Source organism: Nomascus leucogenys, chromosome 11 (assembly GCF_006542625.1).
Source record: "Nomascus leucogenys isolate Asia chromosome 11, Asia_NLE_v1, whole genome shotgun sequence".
In the NCBI taxonomy this organism is placed as follows: domain Eukaryota; kingdom Metazoa; phylum Chordata; class Mammalia; order Primates; family Hylobatidae; genus Nomascus; species Nomascus leucogenys.
Genome location: NC_044391.1, coordinates 98,277,367 through 98,299,470, shown reverse-complemented (window position 1 = coordinate 98,299,470; position 22,104 = coordinate 98,277,367). Strand labels below are relative to the sequence as shown.

The window sequence follows — 22,104 nt, the reverse complement described above, 5'->3', positions numbered from 1 at the left end:
TGCAGTTGGAAAATGGCCCTATTATTTAAATAATGGTTGGTGAGACACCTGCTGGAGTATAACTAGATTCACTTTATGCAGTATTTTTGGATGATCAAGTCCCCAAGGGCTTTCTGTTAGCGAAAGGAGGATATCCCAACTCTCTTCTCCTTGAAATTTGAAGTAACTAATACCAAGGGCAATGGCTGCATTACAATAAAATGACCATGTGGAAAATGGGTGAGGTTGGTATAGACCACTAATTCCATACACAGGGCCAAGGATTCTTTGGAATGTTTCTTTGTGTCATGTGGTTGATTCTAGAGCTTCTGGAGACCCAGCCATGCAAGTGTGCCAGTTGATCATGGAGGAACATTAAATGGTCACAGAAGTATGATCTAAAATAATCTGCAAAATTGGTAATTGGTGCTGTTGCCTAGACTGGGATCTGGACCAGCAGTGTATCACAATGTAGTGAATGGTCATTGTTCAGCAAATTTCAACAATTTCTGCCATGGGACAGTTAAGAAACAAAGACAGTATATGAATAACCATTCTATGTAGGTTTCTCTGCCTCAGGATTCAAAACCCCCCTTCCCCTAACCATTCGTGTCTATTTACTTATCTAAAGAAAATCAAAAGAAGCCCTAATTATATAGGAATCCAGCCATCGATTGGCAAAATAAAAGAGATGGGACCATATTTTATGACAAGTTGTTGAAAAGGTTCCAGGATCAAATTGGGTAGGGTGTAAATATTCTTCACCCGTGGAACTGCTGTGGTTTCTTTTCTTTTAAAACCTGATTATCAGCCAGGCGCAGTGGTTCACGCCTGTAATCCCAGCACTTTGGGAGGCTGGGGTGGGTGGATCGCCTGAGGTCAGGAGTTGGAGACCAGCCTGGCCAACACGGTGAAACCATCATCTCTACTAAAAATACAAAAAGTAGCTGGGTGTGGTGGCGGGTGCCTGTAATCCCAGCTACCCGTGACGTTGAGGCAGGAGAAGTGCTTGAACCCAGGAGGCGGAGTGTTACAGTGAGCTGAGATCATGCCACTGCACTCCAGCCTGGGGTACAAGAGTGAAACTCCGTCTCAAAAAAAAAAAAAAAAAAAAACCCAACAAAGAAAAATCCCTGATTATCCAGGTTTTTCTTTGTTTTTATGAGCTTGTACTTTCTATAAGTCCCATTTTTCTTGTTATTATGTGGAGTTGCTGTCCGGTTTGCAGGCAGTATGCCTGAATGGTTACAATGCTAAATCCTAAGTATCTCTTGATTTTATAAAAGTTTAGTTTGAGTAATCGAAAAAATAAGACATTTGCCATATTTTATAATGTATTCATTTTGTCTGTACTCCCCCATTAAAATGTAAACTTCAGGGTGGTTTCTTGACTGCTGTTCTTAGCACCTGAAATGAAGCATGGCAAATAGTACACGTTCAGTAACTAGTTATTAAATGAATGAAGAACTGTGATATTTGACAGCATTACGTGCACCTAAGCCTAATAAAGAAGGGAATTCACAAATGGATTCTCTTTTAAGTCTTCCTAATGTCTTTCTTTTTATTTCCTTTCTTCTTTCTTCCGTTAATGAGCTTTGTTTTGATCAGTGAAAGGGTGAGTCTAAGAAGCTGCATTTTAATTTTTCAGGAACCTAGTCATGCCTTTGGATAAAAATACCATGGTCACACTTCTAGCTTCGATGAGAAAAGGGCCTCATTAGGTCATTTTGAGTCATTAGGCTCAATGTTAAAGCTACTCAGCGATGAGGGCATGAAAAGCGTATAGTTGTTTGTTCACAGTGCTTGTCCTTAAATAGGCTCTTACATGAGTGAATGAATGAATGTTCAAGAACACTTTAGAGACTTTGAAAAGATGAGTGATTTTGAAATAACAGACTCTAGGATCTGGAACTTCTGTACTGGCGTGGAATAGAACTAGTTTCTTAGAATGTTGGGTAGTCATTGCTTGAGCTTTCTACTAATATGTCCTGAGTTTCTGGCTGAGAAAGGTGGATAAAATGATAAGTGAGGTAAAGAAAGAAAGTCACAATTCATATACTACCTATAAAAGATTTATAAATGGCCATTGGCCCTAGATTCCTGGTTTCCGATTTCTTAACTACCTACCATAGACTCCTGGTTTCTGATTTCTTACTACCTTGCATAGTATAAAAATAGCAAATTGAGGGGGTCAGAATGTTCAGTGGTTATTGGTTGACATTCACCTTTTTTCCTTCCCATTGAACCCATTCTGCTCTTTAATACTGCTTCTTTGCCCTTGGAAAGAAATAGCCAGTTTTACTTGATATTTCTTCCAATCAGTGGCATAGTAGAGTTTATTAAAGCTCTAAGTAAGATTTGTTGAATTCTTTCAAATTAGAAGATTAGTCACTGTACTAGTGGAATTTGAAGTCAGACTGAATCAAAGTGTTAACATCTTCATTACTGCACTAGAAAAGATGCATATTGATAGAATTTATAGAGCACATTAGATTTCCCTGTGTAGCAAACAATCTGGAAGACCTGAGAGCTTATGCTGCCTGTAAGGAACTATGCTGAATGGGAAACTGGTATTTTCTATGACTGTTTTAAAATTATTTTGATGTCATATCTCAAAGGGAAATTTTAGACTATGCAGATAATTCAGCAATCTGCATGACTTTCAATACCAAAATAAAGGTACTATTTTAAAATACTGTATAATTATGGAGCAGGCTTAATGGAAGCCTTATTAAATTTACCCATTATTTGCTGTTGCTGAAAATATCTTTCCCAGGAATTCAGTGTTGCTATTCTAGGCAACAGTTTCATTGCTTCGCAGCTACTATTTGGAAGACAGGGAACAGGAATAATAATACTAGACTGATGTTTGTTTAAATAATGGACATTTGATTAATCCAGTACCCACTATAAATTATTGGTTGTGATGTTAGCTAAAAATGGGCATCATTTCTTCAAAGCCATAATCTTGACCCACTCCTGCAAATTCTTTTTTCTCCCTTCTCTTTTATATTCAGTATTTATTCTAGAATCGTTACCCCATTTTCAGAATGCCAATAGCAGTGTGTTTAGAAACAAGGTCATGTTTTTATGAAATAAACTCCATAATGTTCATAAGCACACAAAATAAAGCATTCTGGACTTTCAGACTGGGTGGATTGATAGTTTATTTCAGCAAATCTTTTACTTCTGGTAAAGGACAGTTCAGGGTTTCCCATCACATAGAAAATCTCGGAAAAATAGCAACAGCTACAATATATGAAGTGCTTTTTATGTCCCAGGTACTATTACGTGCTTGATAATGCATTATCTTTAGTTAACATAACTCTCCTCTGAGAGAAGATACCATTACAGTCTTGTTTTACTGATGAGAAAACTGAGGTTTAGAGAGGTTAAATAACCAGCCTGTTGTTTGATTCTCAGTGGAAGGTAGAGTAACAGTATTATTGTAGTTCTGTTCTACCCCTTACGTTCTCCAGTCATTGTTCTGGGCATTCAAGTTACAAAGCTGGATAAGGCATCTTTCAAGATACATACCTTCTAGTGAAGGGAGACAGGCATATAAAATGGATATCCACAATGGTTACTAGGATGTGAGTGATCTAAAATTTAGCCAGAAAATACAGCATTTCCAAAGTCTGCTAATGTATGAGGAGTTTGGGAAACTAAAAACATACACATGTCAAGCTGCATCCTAGAAATAGAAGGTCATGGTGCTTAGTGCTTAGTTACAGGAAATGAGGGAGGAAAAGGAGCCATATCTCTAGTTTGGGTGACAAGTTGGGTGAAAATGGTGCCATACACCAAGGTAGGAAATATGAGAAGAGGAACAAGTTTGGGGTGGGAGATGAATTAAATTTATACATAGAAAATTTGAAATGCATTGTCTGACATGGGTTGGGGGGACAATGATGATGTCCAGTTGGTTTCAAGTAAGTAAAATACCATTTTAAACAAATTGTGAGACAGGAAGGTACTGTTTTTCAAAATTCCATTGCCCTTAGCGTGTTGAATTCCATCAGGTTTATTGCCTGGGTTGAAAAATGGCTACTGCTGCAGGAGGCATCATATTTAAGCAGGAAGAAGTGCTGCGTCTGTGCTTTATTTTCAGTAAAGCAAAAGCTTCCCCTGGCCTCCTCATCCCTTCTCTAGCGGACTTCTGAGGTCTTACCAGCCAAAACTGATCAATATGGCTGCCTCTGGCTGCAAGAAAGGTTAGGAAAGCAAGTATTTATCTGGGCCTGTTGCTGCTTTGAAGAAAATTAGAATTATGTTAGCAAGGAGGCTGACGGCATCTGAAGAGTTGTTAAATGAATAGTTAATGAAGCAGTGCCTCAACAAAGAAACCCATTATTACCTCTTGCTTCAAACTAATGATGCATTAAAAACAATTTGGGCTTTAGACCTCAAAGTTGCAGGGAAGGAGTGAAGTGAGGAGTACAGATAGTGTGATTGAAGGGGGTTCAGTAGGCAGCATAGAGAGATTTGGGAAGAATTGACCAAATTTTGCGGTTGTGGTGGACAAAGGAGGCAGAGCAAAGAGGTGTGACTCTCAGGCTTTTGGGTTGGGTAGTGAATAGCAGTAAGCAGCACAGTATGACTACGATAATGACTAGTGTTTTTGTGCCTTCCAAGACTTTTTGGTAAACTTCCAAAAGGAGAAAAATTATGTATTTTAAAATTTCGGTTTCTCTTATAAATACTGATTATGTAAATTAAGTAAATTTAATCTGACTCATCAGATGAAGTTCCTGATTTTTAAATGTATCATCAGTTTTTTAACAGTTACATCCATATAGTATTGCAGGAAGTAGTTAGTTGTATAAAATACTATAGGTCAAAAGTAAATGGAAGCTGGGTCAGGTAGATGGTTAAAAAGTGTACTTACTGGTTGATGGCCTTACACCGTACTCTGGTGGGGGCCCAAGATCCTTACTGTATGGACTCCATCCTGCCCGTGGCACTGTGGCAAAAAATCATCATCATTATTATTATTTTTTTCCCCAAAGTAACAAATTCTTACTCTGTTGCCCAAGCTGGAGTATAGAGGTGTCATCATGGCTCACTGCAACCTCAAACTCCTGGGCTCAAGGGGTCCTCCTGCCTCAGTCTCCCAAGTAGCTGGGACTACAAGTGCACGCCACCCTGCCCAGCTAATTTTTAAAATTTTTTTTATAGAGATGGCGTCTTGCTGTGTTGCCCAGACTTGTCTTGAATTCCTGGGCTTAAGTGATCTTCCCATCTCAGCATCCCAAACCACTGGGATTAGAGGTGTGAGCTACCGTATCTGGCCAAACTTTTTTTTTTTCTTTTTAATTTTAAAAAAGTGACATACGACACTATGTTTTTGTCATGTGCAACACAAATCTTTTGAAATACATATATTGGCTGGGTGTGGTGGCTCATGCCGTAATCCCAGCACTTTAGGAGGCCAAGGCAGGAGGAACTCTTGAGCCCAGGAGTTCAAGACTAGCCTGGACAACAGTGTGAGGGCCCGTCTCTACAAAAAGTTAAAAATTAGCTGGGCTTGCTGGGCAGCTACTTGGGAGGCTGAGGCAAGAGGATCTTTTGAACTTAGGGTTGGGGAGGTGGGAGTCAAGGCTGCAGTGAGCTATGATAACGCTGTTGTACTCCAGCCTGGGCACCAAAGCAAGACCCTATCATATATATATCATATGTCATATATATCTCCATATATATGATGTATATATGGATATATGTATATGTGTATGTATATATATATATATATATATAGGAATGGTTGAATCTAGTGAATTAATAAATGCATTACCGCATAGTTACTGTTTTTTGGTAAGAGCACATAACATCTACTCTACATTTTTCAAGAATATGCCTTTTTGTTGTTGTTGTTGTTGTTTTGAGACAGAGTCTTGCTCTGTCCCCCAGGCTGGAGTGCAGTGGTGCTATCTCGGCTCACTGCAAGCTCCGCCTCCCAGGTTCACTCACGCCATTCTCCTGCCTCAGCCTCCCGAGTAGCTGGGACTACAGGCGCCCGCCACCATGCCCGGTTAATTTTTTTCTATTTTTAGTAGAAACGGGGTTTCACCGTGTTAGCTAGGATGGTCTCGATCTCCTGACCTTGTGATCTGCCCACCTCGGCCTTCCAAAGTGCTGGGATTACAGGCGTGAGCCACCGCGCCTGGCCAAGAATATGCCATTTTTAACTCTAGTCAAATTGCTGTATAATTGATCTCTTGAAGTTTATTCTTCTTGTCTTAACTGTAATTATGTATCCTTTGACCAACATTTATCCAGCTTTTCCCCCCTTACTACCCCTGCCTCTACTACTTTTTCTACTCTTTACTTTTATATGATCAACTTTTTTATATTGCACTGAGTAAGATCGTGTGACAGTTGTCTTTCTGTGCCTGGCTTGTTCACTTAACCTGATGTCATCCATGTTGTCATATATGGCAGAATTTTATCCTTTTTAATGGCTGAATAGTATTCCATTTGTGTATATGTACCACATTTTCTTTATTCATCTTTTTTTCTTTTGAGACAGGGTCTTACTCTGTCACCCAGACTGGAGTACAGTGCCATGATCTTGGGTCACTGCAGCCTCTGCCTACTGGGCTCAAGTGATCCTCCCACTATAGCCTCCTGAGTAGCTGGGACTACAGGCAGATGCCACCACGCCTGGCTGATTTTTCTAGAGATGGGGTTTCACCATGTTGCCCAGGCTGGTCTCAAACTCCTGGACTCAAGCCGTCCACCTGCCTTGGCCTCTCAAAGTGCTGGGATGCTGACATGAGCCGCTGTACCAGGCCCTGGTTCATCTATTGCTGGACACTTAGATTGATTCCATATCTTGGCTATTGGGAATAGTGCTGTGATAAACACGGAAGTGCAGACATCTCTTCAACATAGTAGTGATTTCACTTTCTTTGGATATTTACCCAGTAGTGGGATTGCTGGATCATTAGGTGGTTATTTCTGTTTTTAATTTTTTTTAGAAACCTTCATATTATTTTCAGTAATGGCCATACTGGTTAAATTCCCACCAACAGTGCGTTAAGGATTCTCTTTTCTCCATATTCTCACCAGCACTTGTTGTCTTTTGTCTTTTTGATAATGTTTATACTGACTGGGGTGAGATAATATTTCATTGTGGTTTTGATTTTCTTGATGATTAGTGATGTTGAACATTCTTTCATATACCTGTTGATATTCGCATGTCTTTTGAGAAATGTCTATTCAGGTCTCTTGCCATTTATTTATTTTTATTAATTTTTAAATTGTTTATAGAGATGGGGTCTCCATATGTTGCCTAGGCTAGTCACAAACTCCTGGCCTAAAGTGATTCTCCGGCCTTCACCTTCTAAAATGTTAAGATTACAGGTGTGAGCCACTGTGCCTGGCCATTTTGCCCATTTTAAATATTAGGTTATTTGATTTTTTGTTAGTGAGTTGTCTTAAGTTCTTTTAGATATTATTTGTCAGATAATATAATTTGCAAATATTTTCTCCTGTAGGTTATTGTTTTTCTCTGTTTATTGCTTTCTTTGCTGTGCAGAAGCTTTTGGTTTTATGTAATCCCATTTGTCTATTTTTGCTTTTGTTGCTTGTGCTTTTTGAGGTCCTATCCAAAGAAAATCCTTGCCCAGACTGCTGTCAGGAAGTTTTCCTCCTGGGTTTTCTTTTAGTAATTTCCTAGTTTTGAGTCTTACATTTAAGTCTTTAATCCATTTTTTTGGTTTAATTTTTGTATATGGTGAAAGATAAGGGTCTACTTTCATTTTTCTACATGTGAATATTCGGTTTCCCCAAAACCATTTATCGAAGACACTGTTCTTTCCCCACTGTGTGTTCTTGGCACCTTTGTCAAAAATTAGTTGGCTGTAAATGTGTGGATTTACTTTTGGGTTCTCTCTATTCTATTCCATTTGTGTGTGTGTGTGTGTGTGTGTGTGTGTGTGTGTGTGTGTGTGTGTTTTGAGACAGTCTAGCTTCATCATCCAGGCTGGAGTGCAGTGGCACGATCTCTGCTCACAGCAACCTCCGCCTCCGCCTCCTAGGTTCAAGCGATTCTCCTGCCTTAGCCTCCCGAGTAGCTGTGACTCCAGGCGCATGGTACCACGCCCGACTAGTTTTTGTATTTTTAGTAGAGACGGAGTTTCACCACGTTGGCCAGGCTGGTTTAGAACTCCTGACTTCGTGATCCGCCTGCCTCAGCCTCCCAAAGTGTTGGGATTACAGGTGTGAGCTACTGCGCCTGGCAGGTCTTTGAGGGCTTTCACAAAAAGTATTCTCATACTTTTTTCTTGAAAAGTAGAAATTTGGCCGGGTGCCTAATTACTTGTTTTTAAAATAGAGACTATATGATCTACTGTACAAAATTGTCAGATTTAAATGATACTGAGTGTGCCAGCAACGTAGAGTTTAATACTCATTTTGTCACCTCTGATAAGAACGTCGAACCACTTTCGATCTCAATCTGTATGCATAAAACAAAGGGGATTGAATGAGACAGCTTTTCTTTAACTGTCCTATGATCAAAACAAGTTTTCTATGCTATTTAAAAGATACTTTAGGCCGGGCGCCGTGGCTCATGCCTGTAATCCCAGCACTTTTGGACGCTGAGGTGGGTGGATCACCTGAGGTGAGGAGTTCTAGACCAGCCTGGCCAACGTGTCAAAACCCCGCCTCTACTAAAAATACAAAAATTAGCTGAACGTAGTGGCAGACGCCTGTGTAATCCCACCTATTCGGGAAGCTGAGGTGGGAGAATTGCTTGAACCCGGGAGGCGGAGGTTTTAGTGAGCCGAGGTGGTGCCACTGTTCTTCAGCCTCAGCAGCAGAGTGAGACTCCCTCTCAAAAAAACAAAAATAATAATAATAATTTGATTTTGTATCTTTGTTGTCTTATTTCTTAGAAGGCAGGAGATATTTTCTTCTTTCGTTTCAGGGCCTAGTTCTTACTTTTTAAAAGGCTTCAAAGGATCTTAGCAGTCAATCCAATAAACCCAGTCATTGCTTGGTGGTGGTGAGTCTTAAGAGGCTTAAGTTGTAGGCCGAAGACCACTGGCACCGTAGAGGCAGAGTTGGGATGAGGACCCCGGTGCATTGTAAAAGGTTCCCCAAACCCTTTCTCTTTCTGTGAATAAATGACCCTGGTTTAATGTTTAGCTCTGACTCATCTGAAATCTAAAGTGAAATGCTGGCAATATTAACAGCCACCATGTAGGGTATGGCAAAGAGATTCCTGACACGTGAACTGCATCTGGTTCGGGAAGGTGTGGTGCATTCTTAAAACAGCATATCCTTGGTGGATTGGGTGCCCTGGAAGATATGTCCAGGAGATGCTTATAAGATGATAGTGGGCCTGGCGCAGTGGCTGAAGCCTGTAATCCCAGCAGTTAGGGTGGCCTAGACGGGCAAATAACTTGAGGTCAGGAGTTCAAGACCAGCCTGGCCAGCATGGTTGAAACCCAGGCTCAACTGATCCTCCCAGCTATTTTGTCTCTACTAAAAGTACCCAAATTAGCCTGGCATGGTGGCATGCACCTGTAGTCCCAGCTACTCGGGAGGCTGAGGCAGGTGAATTGCTTGAACCCAAGAGGCAGAGGTTGCAGTGAGCCAATATAGCGCCACTGCACTCCAGTCTGGGCAACAGAGAAAGGCTCTGTCTTAAATAAATAAATAAATAAATAAATCATAGTGGTTTCTCAGTGGAACTCAGGTGTGTCTAACCCAGGGTAACTTTTGCATTGTCTGTGGATTCTTTGCCCTTTGCATACCTACCTGAATAATGATATGGTGATGGTGATGATAGTAGGGAGAGGTGCAAAGACAATAGCTCCTGGATTGCATGTCCTCCTGTTGTGTGCCTGGCGTGATGCTGCCCTGCTAGCCTTTCCTGTCCTGTAGCTTTCTCGGTGAACACATGCCAGGTGTGGCCTACTTAGGCTTTGCGAATTTGTCTAGTTGAGTCCGAGTTGTTAGAGCAGTTCCTTTCAACTGGTTGATTTGCTTGACATGAGATCAAGGAGGTGAAAATCATACACAACACATTTTTATCCTCTTTGTGTGAAAGATATTTTCCTCTTCTGGACCCTATCTAGAAGAAGTATTCCTTAGACAATTTCCGGCTTCTTTCTGTCATGAAGAGGAGGTAAGATTTTTGTCCTCACACTTATCTGCTTCCCAAAATATCCCCCCCGCCCCGTTGTCATTAAGTTCTGACCACTCCTTCCTCTCATCTCATTTAATTCTTATTCATGTCTAGAATTGTGTTTTAGGTACAATAGTAGGCATAAGTCACAGACATACTGTCATTTATTCCTATGCATTTACAATAGAAGGTATTGAAAAAAATTCAGCTCAGTGTCTTCATAGTTCTAGCTTTATGCATTTTCACAGGCATTTGTCCTTTGCCGCCTCTTTGTCTTCTGCTGAAGAATAGTGAATGCAGTAGGGGGAAAAACCACAAACAAAACCAAGACCTGGGATTCTTGAGCAAAGAAGTTCTGGTTTGTGTTTTGTTATTTTTACCTAGTCAGGTATTTTAAATTCGTAATGGTGGGTATATAGCTCTAGATACATTGTAAGCATTTGTTGGATATTTACAAATTGTTGCCTAAACTGTAGAAGGGCGTAAGTCATTAGACATTCTATTTTAGTGACAGTTTTCTATTTTTCTGTATCATGTGTCTTGGAAAAACTTTGAAGTTCTTTGATGTTAATTTTGTAAGAATGTGTGTCTGAAAATATTTTGACTGAATAGACTCTGGGCAACAGTTAAGAATTTCTTTGATTTGGCATATCTTTTCTTTAGCATTTGATAGCTTTTATGATGGCCTCCATATATAACATGTCAATTATAATGTCTGATAGGTCTCCTAGGAGTTGTAGCTTCACAATATATAGGAGTCATCAGGTACAAATAGATACTGCAGAGAAAAAATTAGAGTAATTAAAACATAAATGACGTATTTTGTGAATAAGGAAGTGTTCTAGGTATGGCTTCCAGTAGTAAGCGGACAACACCAAGATATAAGGCACATCTTCATACATCATTGTCTGAACACAGCAATGGAAGCTTCCTGAGTATCTTGCTGTCTCTCAGTTGAAATACAAACCAACTCTGGCTCTGACCATCCTATTTTAATATTGCAACCCAGGGGTTCCTCTTTCGCCTCTCTTCCCCCCAACTTCTGAATCCCTTTACCCTGCTTGGACTTTTTGTTTTTTCATAGCATTTATGATTGTAACATTACACTTATTAATCAAAATTCTGCTGGAATTTAAACTGTGAGAGGGCAGGGATCTGTGTTTTATTTACTGATGTATTTTAGTAAGTTTTGTCCCCAGTGTTGGTGAATTAATAGTAACTCGATCTAAAGGGCTAACTTTTAATGTTAACAATCTCTAGTAGAAAGGTTAATTACAATTTGTTTTTTCTTCCTTTTTCCTTTCTTTCCCCACCTCTTCTTTCTTCCCATAGTTCTGTTGTCTACTGCAGGACAAATCTTACAATCATCCCAAAATACAAAAACAAAACAACCTTCTGTTTAGTCTTGGAGGTAACCGTAGGCTTTAAATTACGTTTCTTCCTATTCTCTTAAAGGAGAGTCAAGCTTGCTTCATAGTTTGTAATTTCTTGAGTAACTAATGCATTTCTAATGGAGAGAGTTCATTTAGTGTGCAGATTCTTTGTTTCTGATTGAATCTTTGGTTGCTTTCATATTCAATTTATGTTCAATTAAAAAATTGGGAAAAGGTATGAAATTGACAATTTTAAATGTAATTTTGTTTATATATTGTTTTTAAAAATTAATTACAAATATACAATTTACTTATTTTTTTCCCCCATATTTATCTGTGAATTGGATTATGATTTAGGATTATTAGAAAATGTGAAAAGAAAACATGTTTGACAATAACATTTTCATCTCTATTATAGAAGTGATTTTTGGTATCCAGATCTCCTTATCCCATCAAGAAGCTAAAATACAAGCTCATTTTCTGTTAATTTTTAAGATGGGCATAACATTTCTTCTCATCACTACTGGGTGGACATTAGCTAGTATTGCCACAACTTATGGCCAGTGTTTTCTCTTTCTTCCTTCCTTCTATTTGCTCTGGCAAAGAGGACGCATTTCCAGGACCACTCTCGGCTAGCCCGGTGTCTTTATTGTCTGTTTCTTTGTTGTTTGCATTAATAAAAATACTTACCATTGGTATTTTTTAAACTAATGGAAATTCACAATTCAAACAATTTTTTTGCTTAGGGAATTGATTCTTTTTGTTCTTTTAATACTGTACTATTTTTAACCTTTTTGCTCCCTTTTAAACTATACATGCAGTTATAATTAACTGATATTAGTATTATTTCTATGCGAAAATGCCTTTAGGCATTCAATAGGATTATAAATCCTAGTTTATTTTCTTTACAATAAGCCAAACACTATGTTCATACTTGTTATCAAGCTGTCTAATACACTATATAAATGAAGACACTGAGGGCTTGCTTACGGTTGTATGGATATGATGTGAAAGAGCTGAGTTTTTAAACAGAACAGAAAGCCTTATTCTTTCCATTCTTACCCCCACTGTCTTTTAAGTTTCTGAAGATGGCAGAGGAAAGTCGAAGTTTAATACTCATAATTTTCTTATTGAACTTCATTATTATATATAGTGCCACATAAGATACTATGTTTGAATTCCTTAGAAAATTTCCTTTTCATAGAATGGTTATATATTTTTAGTAGTCAGTGTTTAAATAGTAAGCGTTTTTGCTTGGTCTGTTAATTTATTTGATTAAAAAAATGTTTACCTCATCTAACCTAAAAGCTTCTTTGCTTTGTCCTGGATCTGTAGAAATTTGGATGGTTCTGGGAATTGCTTCAGAGTCAACAAACTATGACCTGTGGACCATATCTGGTGTGTTATCTTTTTTTTTGAATAAAGTTTTATTAGAAAGGGTAATGCCCATTCATTTTTTAATGTACTGTCTGTGGCTACTTTGCTCTATAATAGCAGAGTTGAGTAGTAGTGACAGAGACCAAATGGCCTGCAAAATAAAAAAATATCTACTTACTGGCCATAGTTTGCCTTAGACCATTGCATGCCTATGACTGAGAAGTAAGATGGAGTAGTTGTATTCAGATAATCTCAGTTGGTGTTTTAGTATCATAACTTGGGTGCTGGGCAGAGAGAGGAGCAGTATATATATATATATGATCTTAAGAAAGGTAGTTTCCTTTCATGATCCCCAGATGGTGTATCTATGTGTGTGTGAACCAGAAGTGGCTCCTTGAATGGGTCAGGCAGATAACACAGCTTGTGTTTGCTGGTTCAAATGTATCATTTTAAGTTTGGTGAACAAGTTAAATTGAAAGCATTTTGGCAAACCAACACCGGATGAGAACTTGGCATTCTCCAGAATTAAGAATATTCCACTAACAAAAAACCCATACAACCTTGATTTCATAAAGGAATGTATTTCTGGCAGCTGTTTTGATTGGAATGTGGTAGTTAAATGAACAACTTGTTTTAATTTACCGAAGGAAAAGCATTTGCTGATATTGTCTAGATTATGCCAACTTTCAAAATATGAAATCAGAGAAACCAGTTTTAAAACCTTTTTTCATGTGAATCTGTAAGGAAATGTTTTCAGAAAGGACTCATAATAGCGACTTTTTGAGTTCCTCAGTAGTGGATAAATAGAAACATAACATTTCGGAATTCTGAACCTAATATCTAGTTCAATGTAAGTATATATATATATATTGTGTGTGTCTATAGCACTTCAGAATGACAGTTTTCAGTTTAGTAACTATCTGCTGACATATTCTTAATTTTTTTTTTTTCAAGAGGCCTATTGCATTCTATTACAAAGTAAAAATTGAAGATGTTTAGTTGTGAAGAGTGTTTGAAGAACTGCTTCATTGAGAAGGTGTTCATTATCACTGTGAGGTTATGCTAGTCAGGATGACTACTATGTTTGGGCATACTCCAAATCTGTTGTAATTAAAAAGTTTTATAAATGATATATATATATCTCTCTCTATATATTTTAGTAGTAATGCTGTTGTGTTAACTCACTAAAAGACATAATGTACCTGGACTCAATAGCCTTAGTAGCACACAGGATGGCAGAATCTGAATGGGCAGTTTGTGCCCTGCACAGAGGTACACAGCCAAGGGAAAAGTGGGCACTGAAATCCAGGCCAAGCTATTTCCCTGTTAGCGGACTGTCTTCACAGAGGAAGGAGCTTCCTTTATAACAATTTATTTCTATTATTCAATATGCATTACATCTTATTCCAATGCTAGTCACTGATTAGCACTTTTTATTCCACTCTCCTAAGTTACTTTACGGATGAAAAAGCCAAGGCACTGAGGGAGGTTATCTAGTTACTAAGAGTCAGAGCCAGGGAGTCCAAACCTACCTGTGTGGCTCCGCAATTCCAGGCTCTTAACCTCTGATACCACGTGGCTTCCTTTTTGTAATTTATTCTGCTAGAGTCTAATTTGCACAAAGGTACTGCAGAAGCTAGTGCTGGCGCTGATAATACACTTGAGTGCTAAGTTAGAAAGGGATGGGGAACACGTTGAACAAACTTCAGCTCATTTGCCTAAGTGCCCACTAGAACTTCCTTGATGAATCACATATCCAGGTTTTGTTTGAACATTGTCATTGATTTGTGCGATGGTTTCCCCTTATATTGAATAGGAAAAAAATACCTTTCTATAACTTCTGCCTACTACTTGAAATTTTGTCACACATAGCTGAGGCTCATTTGGGCTTTATGTATTTGTATGCATTTTCTTCTTTTTGTTTATTATGTTTTGTAGTCTTTCTAGGCCCCTTTCTGTTTATGGTGTCTTCATTATCATTGTCCTTACTTTTCTGTTCATTTTTGGAAGACAGATTGAGCTTACCTTTTGTCATCATTAATCTTAAATTAGATTAATAAAGCACTTAATTTAGTCTGACATAGTATTAACATATTTCTCCCTCTAGTTCTGAACACCTCTCACTTTGCAATTTAGTATTTGAAAGAAGCGACTTTCCTGCCTTAGGTTAATAATTAGAATCTGACTAGTAAAATTTTCCATCCTGTCCCCTCCCCTGCCACACCCACCCCCCACCCAGTGGTTCTCAATCCCCATTGGAATCACACACATGCACACACACACCCACACACTGACACGGAGTGGGTGGGAAGGATTTTAAATGCAAGTGATGTAGATCCTACCCTGACCAATTACATCTGAGTGAGGGGCTCACCACGTCATAGTTAGGTTCTAATCTGGGGCATTTCTGTAGAACAGAATTAATCAAAGACTCAGTCTTCTTGGCAGAGCCGTTCTCATTTCTGTTGGAAATGTGTTGTTCAACTGAATGATTTGTCTGTTGTAGCCTAATTAGCTATTCAAATTCTTAATACCTTGAATCAGATATTCAAACCTTAGGAAGAGTGAGAAATCTAATAAGATGTAGGAATGTGGCCGGGCGCGGTGGCTCACGCTTGTAATCCCAGCACTTTGGGAGGCCGAGGCGGGCGGATCACGAGGTCAGGAGATCGAGACCACGGTGAAACCCCGTCTCTACTAAAAATACAAAAAAAAAAAAAATTAGCCGGGCGTGGTGGCGGGCGCCTGTAGTCCCAGCTACTCGGAGAGGCTGAGGCAGGAGAATGGCGTGAACCCGGGAGGCGGACGAGCTTGCAGTGAGCCGAGATCGCGCCACTGCACTCCAGCCTGGGTGAAAGAGCGAGACTCCGTCTCAAAAAAAAAAAAAAGATGTAGGAATGTCAGTTTTCTCTTCTAACTTAAGTGCCAGTGTACCCACCTATGTGGTCTTAGGCAACAAAGCTTGATATCCGCGCCCCCCCTCCCCCCGCCCATATTATTTCTTAGATCCTCGTTGCTGTTTCTACTGGTCCACCCCCCTCTCCGGCCCCCCACACTTGTTTCTTTCTTCCAAACTACTTTAACAAAGGGTTTAGCAGCTATCAAACTTCATGTAAACAAGAAAACAGTGTCATATCTGTGGTATTTCAAAGGCAATGTAAGTTACACCATTAATTTAATAACTTATTTTGGGGAAAACAAAATTAGTTATATTTACACATTAATGCTCTACTCACTTTAAAGAAAAAGTAACTTAAAATCATAGATACATTTTTATATTAGTTTTCAAGTATCTGTAAATTTGGAGTATAAGCGTTTTCTCATGTTCAGAATCCCTATCACTGAAGGTTTTGTGAACTGGAAGCTTTTGATGCATAGGTGTTAGTGCCTAAATAATAAACTTGACTTACGTTAGCATTAGAAGCTGTTCAAACCAGCCTTTAATTTTAAGAACTCTGTGGGTCATTGTAAGAGTTTGTGCTATTGTCTTTAATTGCATTGCTTACCCTGTGACAGACAAATTTAGAAATACTTGAGAGTTTTTTGTTTTATTCTTGCAAAATAGTTTATTTTTGTGTAATCTTAACATAAAATTCAATGACATGTGATGTTACCAGTGAAACTAATTCAACTAAGGTAGTAATTAGGCGATTAGACACCAGTGCATGTTTAAATTGTTTTCTCTTTATGTGAGTATGTGGTCTTGAGAATAGCTTGTTTTTAAAAATTGGTGTCAGATAACTTTTGAATCAGTTTTCCCCAAATCGCTTAAGTAACAATGGGAAATGAAAACATAGGCAGTAATTGCAAAGCTGTGCGTGATCTGACAGTGAGTCTGATCTGAGGGTCACTTAAGATATCCCTGCTGTTACAGCTCCTTCTGCTTTTCACCTGCCTTACCTTCTGGCTGTCTAGAATATTATCTGAATATGTAATTCCATGGGAAATGAGGATCGGGTGAGGACAGTGGAAGATATAATGCTTAGAGGCTTTGATGTATGCGTAGTATGTTGTTGGAGATAACATACTAACATTCCTTTTTTGTAAAAGGGATTAAGAAGATTCAGTTGAAACTCTGATTTACAAATATGTATATATTTAATTGTTCCATTAGGAGGTAATACTGTTTTTGTTTCTTAATTGTGCTTTCAATCATGTGCTAAACAATAAACAATTTAATTTGAACTTTTTCTGTGACTTTTCCTGGGAGTTAATTTAATGATAATTTAATAAAAATCTTTCTAAGCAGGGTCAATTCTGGTAGAATTCTTATATGTTTCTCTCTCTTTTTTTTTTGGAGACAGAGTCTCGCTCGTCACCCAGGCTGGAATGCAGTGGTGTGATCTCAGCTCACTGCAACCTCTGCCTCCTGGGTTCAAGTGATTCTCCTGCCTCAGTCTCCCGAGTAGCTGGGATTACAGGCGTCTGCCCCCATACCTGGCTAATTTTTGTATTTTCATTAGAGATGAGGTTTCCCCATGTTCGCCAGGTTTAACCTTCTGACCTCAAGTGATCTGCCTGAACCTTCTGACTTCAAGTGATCTCCCTGCCTTGGCCTTCCAAAGTGCTGGGATTATGTTTTTCTCTTAATTCATGGGATGACTTTCCCAAATTCTGTACATTAAAACAAAATAATTTTAACTTTATTTATTAAGGATACCAGATATACTTCCTTGAACTTGTTACTGACCACTAGGTTCTATATTAGAGTGTGTTGCTACCTTAAATAATAAATAAGTTTTTATTGTGTTTGTACCTTTGTCTAGGAAAAGGGCCCGTAATGTCCATTAGCTTTTCAAAGTTATCGATAAATTAAATAAATTTACTTCTAGAGACTGCAGTGTAGTATTTTTGAAGAACAGTCAAAATATATCATTTGCTGTTCTCTAGAATTTTTCCATCTTAAAAAAACTTCCTAATTGTGCGTAGGTGGCAGATCTTAGAAGATGTCTGCTAAGTCAACAGTGTCTTTCTATGCTGTAAGCCTTATCTAAAATTAATACTTCATTTACTTTAGATAAAATGCTCTGAAATACATTTTTGGAAGCAAAGCTTTTTGTTTGGAGACAAAACACAAACCTTACAGCCATTTATTTTATTACAAAAAGTAAATAGATTTAGTTTATATAGTACACAAAGGAGGTGATAGTTTTTACACTAATAATCTGATCATGTACTTCTTGAGTTTTTTGTTAATGATGGAAGATCCACCTTCTTGGTCACCTTCTGGAAGTGGTATTAAAATTACTGGTATATAACCAGGTTCTCTCAAGCATTTTCAAAATAACAATCCACTGGTGAGTTTTTCCTTCCCAGTGTGATTTATTTGTTCAGTAATTCAGTCTCTACTGCATTTTATTTTCAAATATGTTTGTATCTATTTCTCAATATCTAGATACTGTAACATTTTATCAACATGTATCTTAAGAATCATATATGTTCAAGGCATTATTTTTAGTTCTGTTAGGGAACAGCAAGATGATTAAGTCAGTCCTGGGTCTCTAGAAATTTGATCAGAGAGGCATGATTAAAAAATAAGGCACTATGCGGTTGTGGAAAGGGAGATATGTTAAGCTGGGGCTCATTTCTCTGTCTGGATGGTGGGGTGGATAATTAATGGAGGAAGCTGATTCGGCCTGATCTTTGAAGCAGGGATAGGAAGATTTGTGAGCAGAACCATAGTCAGAAGGACATTTCTGGTGAGGAGCGAGGAATGTCAGGGCAGCCAAAGAGTGCAGATAACACTGCACACAGTGATCTGCTGTGGTGAGAGTAGAGAATGTTGAGTAAAAGTAGAAATGCAGATAGACAGGACACACATGTTTTGGACTTGAATTCCTTTAATACAAATAGTTTCAGTGGTTTCAATATACATTGTCAGACTATCTTAAATGCACCTTAAGTTTTGTAATTCCTTTGTAAAGTATATCATTATATCTTCTAAAATTTAGATACTTATTTTAATTTACGTGGTGTGCTTTATAAATGCATTGCATGATGGCTAGGACATAGGTAAATGAGTTGACTAGGAAAACATCTCAGAAATAAAATATATGGCCCTGCATATGTTTCTAGAAATTTTCCAGATTAATTTGCAGGTGCAGTTGGTATACCATTTTTCACATATTTATTCACCCTTCAAATCCTAGAATCAAATACTTTTTAACCATGTCATCAACTATTAAATCACTATTGTGGTCTTTCTCCTTAAGGACTTGTAGTATTAATAGGAAAAGTTTTTTTTTTTTTTAAGTTTTTTTATTTTATTTTTTTTTGCACACAAAACAATAAACATTTTCTAAAAGTACATACTAACAAAAAGATGCATATCAAACATATTAGGAAGGTTGCACATGGGAAGACGGGGAATAGAAATGGGGGGTGGGAATTAAAGATTAATAGGAAAAGTTAAATGAATGAATGAAGACAAAGGTAGAGAAAAGGTCATTAGTGAAAACCGAGATTTAGATACATCTGTGAGGGTGATGAGAGACTCACTGATGACCGAAAAGTTAGAAAAAGAAACTGGAAGAATGATCTGATTTAGCACTAAATTCTATAAAGGTAGATGTATGTAAGTTTGTGTGTTATATGTGTACCATATCTTATTAGTCAGTTTATGTTCATTTATTTATGTTCATTTCAAAGTAAAAAAAAAATTCTAATGGTTAATACAGGGGTTCAAATTTGTACCTTCATTTGGTTCTAGTATAAGAGAGTCGTGTAGAACATATTGTACATAATGCTATTTGGAGGAAAAAGTGGAGGTTCTACAAAGCACCGGTGATACATCCATTCATTCATTCTGTTTCCTGGAATTGCCATTATTTCAGCTTAGTATTGCAAGTTTATTTGTCTTAGTCCATTTTCTGTTGTTATAACAGAATACCATAGATTGGGTAATTTATGAAGAAAATAAATTAATTTCTTATAGTTCCAGAGGCTAGAAAGTCCAGGCTTGAGGGGCCGCCTGTGGGAAGGGCCTTCTTACTGCTTTATAACATGTCGGAGGGCATCACATGGCAAGAAGGCAAGAGCGAGTCAGCTCAGGTCCCTCTTGCTCTTCTTATAAAGCAGCCAGTCCCATCATGGGGGCTACACCCTGATGACCTTATCCTAATACTAATTCCTGTCAAAGGCCCCACCTCCAAATGCCATCAGCATATGAATTTGGGGATTAAGTCTCCAACACATGAAATTTGAGGGACACAATTAAAACACAGTATGTATTCACTTGTGTTTAATTAAGATTTGTAGATTTTATTACCTAGTTTTAACCAAGCCTCACCAAAACAGGCTCATGAGTTAATCTTGCAAAAAAAAAAAATTGCATCTAAAACCAAAATAGTAAGAAACAAGAAAATGGCAGAGCCAGTACTTAAACTACAAGAGCGAACTCTTCACTTGCTATAATCTAATCATTTAACAGATGTCTGGAAAAAATAGCGATTATCATGGCTGGGCATGGTGGCTCACGCCTGTAATCCCAGCAGTTTGGGAGGCCAAGGCGGGCGGATCACCCGAGGTTGGGAGTTCGGGACCAGCCTGACCAACATAGAGAAACCCGCATCTCTACTAAAAAATACAGAATTAGCCAGGCATGGTTGCGCATGCCTGTAGTCCCAGTTACTCAGGTGAACTGAGGTTGCGCCATTGCACTCCAGCCTGGGCAACAGCAAGACTCCATCTCAAAAAAAAAAAAAAAAAAAAAAAAAAGAAAAAATGGCAGAGCCAATACTTAAACTACAAGAATGAACTCTTCTCTTCCTATTATCTAATCATTCTATAGATGTCTGAAAAAAATTAGCGATTATCAAGAAAGGTGTTTGAAATCTAGATTATTCGGCCCGGCGCAGTGGCTCACCCCTGTAATCCCAGCACTTTGGGAGGCCTAGACGTGTGGATCACTTGAGGTCAGGAGTTTGAGACCAGTCTGGCCAACATGGTGAAACCTTGTCTGTACTAAAAATACCAAAATTGGCCAGGCGTGTGGTGGCTTGTACCTGTAGGGCCAGCTACTTGGGAGGCTGAGACCAGGAGAATCACTTGAACGCAGGAGGTGGAGGTTGCAACGAGCTGAGATTATGCCATGGCACTTCAGCCTGGGTGACAGAGTGAGACTCTGTCTCAAAAAAAAAAAAAAAAAAAAAAAAAGTACATTATTCACTGTTGGTATTGATGCGCTTTGTTCTACGATTAAGTTGTACCTTTAGATACCAGTAAATGATGTAAAACTATCATTAAGACATTAAGGATATAGAATGTTATGAACAAAAATATAGCACTGTAAATAAATAAATAATTTATCTGCCTTTTACTTATGTTGGAAATTTTTCTTGTTTGTTTGAGAGAGAGTCTCAGTCTATCACACAGACTGAAATGCAGTGGCATGGCCATCTCAGCTCACTGCAACCTCCGCCTCCCAGGCTCAAGTGACCCTCGTGCCCCAGCCTCCTGAGTAGCTAGGACCACAGCCATGCGCCACCATGCCTGGCTGATTTTTTGTATATTTGGTAGAGATGGGATTTCACCATGTTGCCCAGGCTGATCTCGAACTCCTGAGCTGAAGCGGCCCGACTCGGCTTCGCGAAGTGCTGGGATTACAGGCATGAGTCTCTGTGCCTGACCTCTTGTATGTGTTTTTAAATACACGTTATTTAGTAGTACCTGTTAAATAAATAAATTGAATGCATGTATGCCAAAAATTTTTGTGACAAAAGTGCTCTGTTGATTTTTAGATAACAAGCAGCCCTATATAACTTTAGCTCAAAAAGTGACAAAAACTTTATACTGAAATAGTCGACATTCATAACAAACGACTTTGAGGTAAACAGAGCCTAGTGGTATCTAGTCATGATGTCTAAAGAACATTTCCTCAGTCTGCTAGAAAGGACCTACCAAGTAGCTCACAAGTGCCTCTAGGCAACAAACCTTGGGGGCTCACGCCCACGCCCTGTTTTGAAGCACCAGGGATCGGTGGGATAGTGTATGTGGCATAATCATCATTTACTTAGTTATCTTCTTACTTCACCTAATTGGTGTAGGAGCTAAACCTCCCATATATCGTAGTAAACTCCTTTCTGTGGTGTCAGCTTGATTTTACACTTTACAAAAACGGTACTCCATGGCGGAAACTGTACTGGTGTCAGTGTTCCAACTAAGAGTCTCCTCTGACATGGTATGTGAAGTATAACTTTTTTTTTTTTTTTGAGACGAAGTCTCGCTGTTGTTCCCCAGGCC

At 38.5% G+C, this 22,104-nt stretch overlaps 1 protein-coding gene across 5 annotated transcripts in view; it reads left to right on the top strand.

Annotated features, from left to right (window-relative positions):
- TBL1XR1 (transducin beta like 1 X-linked receptor 1) overlaps positions 1-22,104 on the top strand; it is a 178,420-nt gene that overhangs the window by 78,648 nt on the left and 77,668 nt on the right. The gene's annotated exons all lie outside the window — the stretch shown is intronic.